Genomic DNA, 9,252 nt, shown 5'->3' on the forward strand with positions numbered 1-9,252 from the left:
GTGCGGTGCCTCCGCTAATCCCAGTCTGGTTCACTGCGAGCTTCTCTTTTTTTTGATGCAGCAGAGATTAATAGTAAAGTGGAGGAGAGACGAGGCGTCAAAACACGGGGAGCTGCGCTGCGGATGGCTGCGCGCTTCTCCCTCCTCACTAGAATGCTCCGCGCATTTCAAGTAGCTCTCTCTCTCTCTCTCTCTCTCTCTCTCTCTCTCTCTCTCCCCCCCTCTCTCTCCCCCCTCTCCCTCTCTCTCTCTGTCATTCATGCTTACACACACGCAGAGAAATCCAATTTATCAGGATCGATGTGAGACATAAACAGGTTATTTATTAAATAATCCAGTTACACCAGGTTCAACACATAAAGTGATATAATGTACTGCACCTAACAGAAGAACACCACCTAATAGAAGAACACCACCTAACAGAAGAACACCACCTAATAGAAGAACACCACCTAACAGAAGAACACCACCTAATAGAAGAACACCACCTAATAGAAGAACACCACCTAATAGAAGAACACCACCTAATAGAAGAACACCACCTAACAGAAGAACACCACCTAATAGAAGAACACCACCTAATAGAAGAACACCACCTAACAGAAGAACACCACCTAACAGAAGAATAGACGAGCACCACCTTTTCCAAAGAAGTGGAGCAATGAAAGAACAGACTCACACAAATCCTTTCACCACAGAATCAAAATCAATGTCACATTAACTTAATTATTGTGGCTCGGAGGATTTAATTATTGTCCATTTGAATTTTCATTACTGTTAAAACAGTAATTAGAAGCCATGTTCTACTCTGTAAGATAAATGCAACCAGTGGGTAGTTTTATTCAGCATGTATTCCCTCCCTGTGTGTTTCCACATCACATCCCACTGCAGAGAACAAGTTCTGTAAAAAGGCTTTGACGCAGATATTGACCAACATTTCTCCACCCACGTAGTTTAACATGCAACACCGTGGTTAGAGGTAGTATTGGTTAGAGGTAGTATTGGTTAGAGTTAGTATTGGTTAGAGTTAGTATTGTGTAACGATCCAGCTCCATCTTCTATAGAAAAAACCCAATATGTTGTATAAATACGTTGTATTTCTGTAAAGAGAGAGGAACTCTTATTTCTATTGTGCAAATAAATGTGACTTTCATGGAGGATAAGTTTATAGAGTCCTTCAGATGAACAAAGTTCTGTTTGGACTTTAAGCAAAAGTTGCAAACACGTTTCCAGTTTAATGGATTGGATTAGATTAGATTAGATTAGATTAGATTAGATTAGATTAGATATGGAATAAGATGTTATTGTAAACTGAACTGATCCTTTTTGAATACTCCACCACCACCACCACCACCACCATCATCCTCATCATCCTCATCATCATCATCATCATCATCATCATCATCACAGATTGCTGCTTTTCTGGAAGCTTGTAGTAGAACTACACTTTAACTCTTCCTGCTGCTTTTCATTTATTTAAATTTTCACATCAGTGCTCCATCTCTGCTCTTCCTGGTGCCAGTTGGTGGTGGAGGAGGAGGTGGAGGAGGAGGAGGTGGTGGAGGCCTTCAAAGGAGAGCCTCTAAAAATATATTCTCTGCATCTCGCTGGCCCGTTCCTCTGCGATTGATGTGCTGCAGGAGAGCAAACCAGGTGGAGAAATGTCAGTCCACCACCAGGAAAGAGGTCGTATATAAGTCAGAGTCCAACAGAATTAAAATCAATATTTATTGAAGACCTCAGTTGTATCTGGTTTATTTTTAAGACGATGAGAGAAAAGTGGCTTCAGAGTTGGTAGAGAAGTAGAAAGTAGATTTATTCCATCAATTTGTACCGTCAGAATAACAACAACGCAAGGAGACTGAATTAGCTTTTGATTCCTCCACATTGTCGTGAAGTGTCAGAAATGCAGTATGTATATTAATTCTCTTTTCCATGTAACCTTCATCACACTGCACGCTGCCATGTTCCATCCAGCCCTCCCACACAGCAGGGGGTAGTGACTCAGGCTGCTCCACTCTGCCTTCCTCTTCCATCTGGAGCCACAGAAACAAACCAAACAGCGCCGGCTTCTTCTTCAGCTGTTTCCTTCCATTCTCACACTCAGTGCCACAAAGTCACACACATACATAAGAATCAGCCACATCATTAGGACCACTGATGAGTGGAGCACCAGGGGATCTGTTAGTCCGGCGCTCTACAACCTTTATGACTAAGAAAAACCTTTTTCACAATTTTTCACCAAATTAAATTTGTCTGCTAATCATGCTAATTATCTGAAAGGAAGAAAAAACATTGAAAAATATTGCTAGAGATACAAAAAGCTGCATTAATTAAGTGTCACAGGTACAATATAGATTAAAAAAAACCAAACAGTTTTAGCTGTGGTGGTCATTAAAATAAACAAAAACAAAATCCCACAGATTTTCCTGTTTTAACCATTTTGGCCTCTTTAGCTTTTTATAGATGTTTTATGTTTCCTAATGATTCCATCAGTTTTACTCATAATTGCGTTTCTTCTCTCTTTTCTTATTTTTCCTTTTTTCAGTTTGTCCTTTTCCTCGTCTGTTTTTATCCTGGAGATCGGAGCATTTTTGAAAATCAGTGTGGAATGCAAATAAAATAAAAATGAAAACAAGCGTTTTTATAATGACATTGTCTCCGAGCTCCGTGGAGCCGCTACTGAGGAGCTGGAGAGCCACGTGAGGCTCCAGAGCTGCAGGGATAGACGGTGAAGACTTTGTCCTCAAAGTTGATGTTGGAAGTAGAAAGAAAAAACAAGCGAGAGAATTGGAGGCAGTTGGACAAGAACTGGGTCACAGCTTTTCTTAAAACTGCTGCTCTTGTGGGACGTTGCAGTTCTGCAGTTGGTAGCTGAAGGAAAGGAAGCAAGGAAGGAAGGAAGGAAGGAGGCTGAAGGAAAGGAAGCAAGGAAGGAAGGAGGCTGAAGGAAAGGAAGCAAGGAAGGAAGGATCCTGAAGGAAAGGAAGGAAGGAAGGAGGCTGAAGGAAAGGAAGGAAGGAAGGAGGCTGAAGGAAGGAAGGAGGCTGAAGGAAAGGAAGCAAGGAAGGAAGGATCCTGAAGGAAAGGAAGGAAGGAAGGAAGGAGGCTGAAGGAAAGGAGGAAAGGAAGGAGGCTGAAGGAAAGGAAAGAAGGAAGGAAGGAAGGTTCCTGAAGGAAAGGAAGGAAGGATGGAAGGAAGGAAGGAAGGAAGGAAGGATCCTGAAGGAAAGGAAGGAAGGAAGGAGGCTGAAGGAAAGGAAGGAAGGAGGCTGAAGGAAAGGAAGCAAGGAAGGAAGGATCCTGAAGGAAAGGAAGGAAGGAAGGAAGGAAGGAAGGATCCTGAAGGAAAGGAAGGAAGGAAGGAAGGATCCTGAAGGAAAGGAAGGAAGGAAGGAAGGATCCAGAAGGAAAGGAAGGATCCTGAAGGAAAGGAAGGAAGGAAGGAGGCTGAAGGAAAGGAAGGAAGGAAGGAAGGATCCTGAAGGAAAGGAAGGAAGGAAGGAGGCTGAAGGAAAGGAAGCAAGGAAGGAAGGAGGCTGAAGGAAAGGAAGGAAGGAAGGAAGGAAGGAAGGAAGGAAGGATCCTGAAGGAAAGGAAGCAAGGAAGGAAGGAAGGAAGGATCCTGAAGGAAAGGAAGCAAGGAAGGAGGTGAAGAGGTTGATGCAGGAGGGGAGGTGGCTGACCCAACAGGTCCAACCCAGCAGATCTACTGGATCTCTATTCAAACCAACTGCAGAACGTGTTCTACTCTCATCCATGTTTTCTGAGACACCGTGTGGAATGGCGTCACGCAGGAAACATGGAGAACAAAGATGCATCATGAGAAGAAGTGACGCTTTGGATTGATTTGCTGGAAAACCTTGAGTCCTCACGCCCATGTGTTTGTACTTTGACTCACAGCGTCGTTCCAGACTACACACACACCTTTAATGAAACAGTAATATTGACTGACAACACTATAGAATAGGTTCTCTTAATAACAACAATCCACTGTCCTATGGTTTTCCAGCAGTAATATGCGTCTCCATCCAGTCTGTCGTCTCTCTCTCGCTTGCTTCACTTCTTTGTGAACGTGCGCTCCAACGAGCCAATCAGAAATGGACCCTGCGCTACGTTGCGGAGGCATTAGCCAATCACAATCACTGTAGGCTCTGCTTTAACCCCACCGGTAGTTGAGCTCTGCTGGCCTCCCAGAAATCACATGACTAGCACATGAGCACAACGTGGGAACTGCTGGACGGTTCGGTGTTTCAGCAAGCAGAGAATTCTGTTTCTATTCTACTGAGCCTCTGAAGACCCAGAGGATCGATTTGACTGTTGATGGAAATTTACCAACAAAACTTTCCAAAGTTTTGCTCATGAGCAAGACGGGCTGATAGGAAGAGGTTCGCTGGATAAAACCTGGATCTGTGCCAACTGTCTGACTCAGCGACAAACCTGGGAGCTGAAAGGTTTTTGGTACGTTTGATTTGGTTTTGCTTTACTGTGCAGGTCTAGTTAGCGTGATAGCCTGTAGCATTAGCACTGCAGGCTAACGTAGCTCAATTACTGTCGCTAAGCTTGTGTCCTTGAATAATATGCAAGAGTTATTAAAATCAGCAGATATTCAACATGAGATGTGTGATGTGCTGCTAAAAACCTCTCAGAATTCAGTGCAGAGCAACAACAGGCTGATTGGATCCAGTGTAACTCCTCCCCCTCCCCGGGTGGGCGTGGTGTGGGCGGAGCCTGACAGACAGCAGATTCTCAATAGAGCTCATAGGATCTAATATTCAAATGGCTGAAAATCAAAGAAAAGCCGGATTTGGGGCTATAAACTTTGAGTACAACGTTTCTGGACATAAGAGACGTGTGTGAAATTGTAAAAACGGTAAACTATGGGAACACAACAACTGGTTTAAGGTGGATCAAATTTCCCAGATGTCATGCCAGTGGATTTTTTGTAGGATAGGCCAGACTTACAAGTCAGATAAAAAGGAGGTTGCACTTCAGAACCGGCTGCAGTCCGCTTCAGAAGTCCAATATCTTGATGGCTCAGGACTGTTTCAGTTGTTGCGGGAGGAAATAACTAATATTAGGGAGGTGGTCATAATGTTGTGGCTCTTCTGTGAACCTACTCACTCTTACCTGTGTGGGCTGCGACCGGCCGCTCTGAGGCCACCGCGGTCAGAATGGGTCTTCATGTAATGACATCATCGCTAATTGATCTTTTGAATTCTGAACGGGAGAATAACGTGCTGCTGTATGGGGTTGCCATGGCAACTGGCACGTTTAAATGCAAGGGGATGTGGAGTGCTGCTGGAAGCTGGGGGGTAATTGGGGATGTTGAGGTGGAAGAAGGGTGGCGGTTGCACAGAAGACGGGAAGCGAAGGGGCGTAGGGGGGCTGCATGAAAGAAAAGAGTCAGGAGAAAGACGTGATGGATTCATAAGACAAAGGAGTGATAAAGAAAGAAACTCTTCATCTTTCTAGGCCACGAAAGATGAGCTGAGTGGCGGAGAAAGAAACGACTCTATTTACAATTCATCGAGCTGACAACAGGAAGTGCAGGTTTATTGTAATTTGGCTCAATCAGGAGTTTCGTCACCGGCCACATGCTTCAACACACATCTCCAGGTCACATCCACAGCAAGAGGAGGGAGGCGTCAAACCGACAACCAGCCCTCGGAAAATCACTCCAGGAGCAGCAACACGTTGGTCAGGGCAAACGGAGTGGCAGGTATGGGGTGCACAGACCCAGACAAGGTCCGTTTAGGGTCCGGTCCATCCACAGAGAAAGGACCTGCTTCCTTCTTGCTCTGCGGTGACGGCACTAACCACTGCACCACCGCGCCGCTCACAAAGCTCCTCTTACTCATGGCAAAGCAGTAAAACTTCATGTCTGCTGAGACGTAGCTTCAATCCTTCTTTTTAAAATGACACTAAAGACAAAGTATTATTTCTTCAAGGCAGTGGCTGCTGGTGATAATGTGTCAGGGAGGTGCTCTTCATCATCGAAACATTTAAACGGCTGTTGGACAGAGACACTTATTAAGACTCTTTTACGAACAGACTTGTAAACAAATAGAATTCAGAAGCTTCATTAATCCATTTTAGAAAGTGAAGGTGTCTTGGGGCTGATTTACATCTGAGTTTAGGGGAAACTAAAAGTATATCTTGTAGATTTTCAAACAACACGTCAATTCCTCGCTCATGAAAAAACCTAAAAAAAAAATATCTTTACTAGAGAAAGTTGAACTTCTCCTGAAACTTCTCAGACAAATTTCTTCTTTCAAACTGGGAAATTAGAAACAGAGTTCATGATCAGAGAGTCAGAGAACGCTTCAATTCAGTAAACCATTGTAGGAGAAATAGCGTGAAGTCAGAATGATAATGATAAAGATTTGGATCACTAATGTGTGAATGCTGACTAACTTGTTAATGTCTTCAGCATTCACACAATATATAAATGAATGGATGACTTCACCAGTGTTTGCCTTCACTGTAACTTTTGGTCAATCCCAGCTGGAGAGGGCGTCCACAGCGATGGACAGACGGACCAGATAAAAGTTGGAAACCTGAATTATTTCCCTTCCGGTGAACGTTTGTCGCCAAGTTGACGCTAATCTGCCGCTAATCTGCCGCTAAGGCTGAGGAGAGTGTCGGTTGTTTCTGGCTGAACCGCAGGAAATACTGCCGGAGTGTAAAACTGTCCCAGTGAAGCCAGAGGCTGGACTCCTTCCTGGGAGTCGCAGGTCATCGTTCTGGTCGGCGGCGCCAATATGTCTGACCGGCGTGTAACGCTGCAGCGCCACACGGAGGACAGACGTCACGCTGCCACAAACGCAGGCAAATGTTGGAGAATGTAAATAGAAACACGCTTCTCCATCCGTCCTCGCACTGGAGCAATCCTGGAGATTGAAATCACCATGGCAACAAGAGCTTCTACCTGAGAGCGAGGCAGTGAGGAGAGAATGGGAGAGAGAGGGGATGAGAAGGAGAGCGAGGGGCGGAGCTATTGCCTCATAATGCAGTTTGATTTATGAAAGACGGTTTGGCGCTCGTCCACTTCACACGCTGAGAGGAAGTAAGGCCGACGCACCGAAGGTCGGGAAGCCAATCGGCAAGTGGACCTCATTTCTGATGCTCTCATCTTCTGTCGCCGTCTTACAAGCGTTTATCTTCATGGGGAAAATCTATAAAACAATATATGTACGAGTGAAATACTCACTTAATAATGGCCTCCTGTAGTTTCAGGTCCCTCTCAGGTGCAAAGACGCCTGATTGTGCCGAGAGGCTCACTATTGGTTGATGACATCATCATTACAGGTTTTTATCCTAATTGTTAACTACTGACCAGTTAACTACTGACCAGTTAACTACTGACCAGTTAACTACTGACCAACTTTCATCAAGGAAACACAAAGTACAGTAGAACACCGTACACCTGTACTGAGCTGAGGACAGGTGTGTCACTGTGAACACACCTTGATGAGAGACCACCTGACAAAAACCGTCAGTCTGCTGGGACTGGACCCATTCTCCCTATATTTGCTCGTTGTGGAGTATCCGGATATTCACTTTAAAATCGGAAAGATCGCCGCCTCCCTGGCAGCACGATGTCACGCTGAGAAGGAGGCAACTGCAGACCCAGAGACAGCAGCGTGAGAACCTGCAGCTGTAGGACCTGCAGCTGTAGGACCTGCAGCGATAGGACCTGCAGGGGTAGGACCTGCAGCCATAGGACCTGCAGCCGTAGGATCTGCAGCGATAGGACCTGCAGCTGTAGGACCTGCAGCCGTAGGATTACCATGTAATAATGGACTTTTAAAGGCTAAATACAGCATGTCTTTCATGGCGCTACTTGTAGATGTAATAGATGTTCTATTCTATTCTATGGACCCAAGCGCAGACTCCCAAGTCTCCATAAACACAGAGTTTATTGAAATAGTCCAGGGAACACTAGGAAATCACAGGGGAACCAGAAGCACCAAGCCAGACAACAGAGGACAGGAGGTTTAAATCCACAGGGAAAGGGACACACAGGTGGAACTCATAACGACAGATAGAGCACACAGAGGGAGAAGACCATTGGATGATTGAAAACGTGAGGTGAGACACAAGGGGGCAGACGCAGGCTATTCTATTCTATTCTATTTTATTTTATTAAGATTTCCTATGTTGTGTTATCTATGTCAACGGTTCCCATCGGAGACCAAGTTCATAGTGTTCCATGTGTCTTTTCTGTTCAGGCTTACATTTGGGTTATACTCTAGAGGTACGTCATTAGATCAGATTCGTTTTAATGTCTCTTTTCATTTTTAGGTTTTCCTGTTGAGTAATATCGTAAATATATGAATAAATAAATTAGACATTCTTTATGCATGATATTTTGGATGCGTCTCGTTGTATTGGTTCAGTTATGTACTTTTTAGTGAAAGAGTCCTTCTTCCATTTCATGATGTTTGTTTAGTTCCATATCAGCTGGTCCTAGAGTTTGACCTCATGACCTCTGGAGAGTGGAACCCGTCTTGGACTTTGTATCACAGGTTTGACTGTGTTTGGACAATAACAAATGGAATTGGTGTTTCCGTATAATAAATGACAAAAACGAAATAGATTTTGATGAGGTCCCTGAATAATGACGCTAGTGCTTCATGCTGAACTGATAATGTCAGACATCATTAACACCTTCTTGCAATCATAATGTAATCATGCTGGCACCTTAAAGGAAATGGCTCACAAGAGAATAATGTCCCAGTGATTAGCTGAGCGAGAACAAGCTGAGTGATTCTGGGGCTCCAGCTCAGTCGAGTCCTGGCAGACAGAAGTGTGACTTCAGTTCAACAAGTGGCAGTTCTCTTTACAGAGCAGCAAGCTGTCCTCAGATTCTCTCGCCGCTCCTTTTCTTTCTGCAGTGAGCGAGTGATCCTCTCCGGCTTCCAGCTCGTCCCGATCAATAGAGATCTCAGCATGGGTCCTCACAACCCTCCTCGCTCTTCGTCCTCGCTCCGCCATCGCCATGGAGACACATGGAGGGACTCGTCAGCGACGTGGAATGTTTCCCCCGTCGTCCTCCAGCCTCGTGTGGATATAAACTCTGACAGCGCTTCGGGGACGGAGGTAAAAAGAAATGGATTCCTCTTTTTCTTTCTTCTTCCTCCCCGTCCAGCTCCTCACCTCCACTCTTCCACGTCATCACAGCTCAAGTGAAGCTGATAAAACATCGGGGGGATGATTCCAGCACAATGAGCCATTCAAAGGTCAAAG

This window comes from Lipophrys pholis, assembly GCF_963383615.2.
Source record: "Lipophrys pholis genome assembly, chromosome: 10".
In the NCBI taxonomy this organism is placed as follows: Eukaryota; Metazoa; Chordata; class Actinopteri; order Blenniiformes; family Blenniidae; genus Lipophrys; species Lipophrys pholis.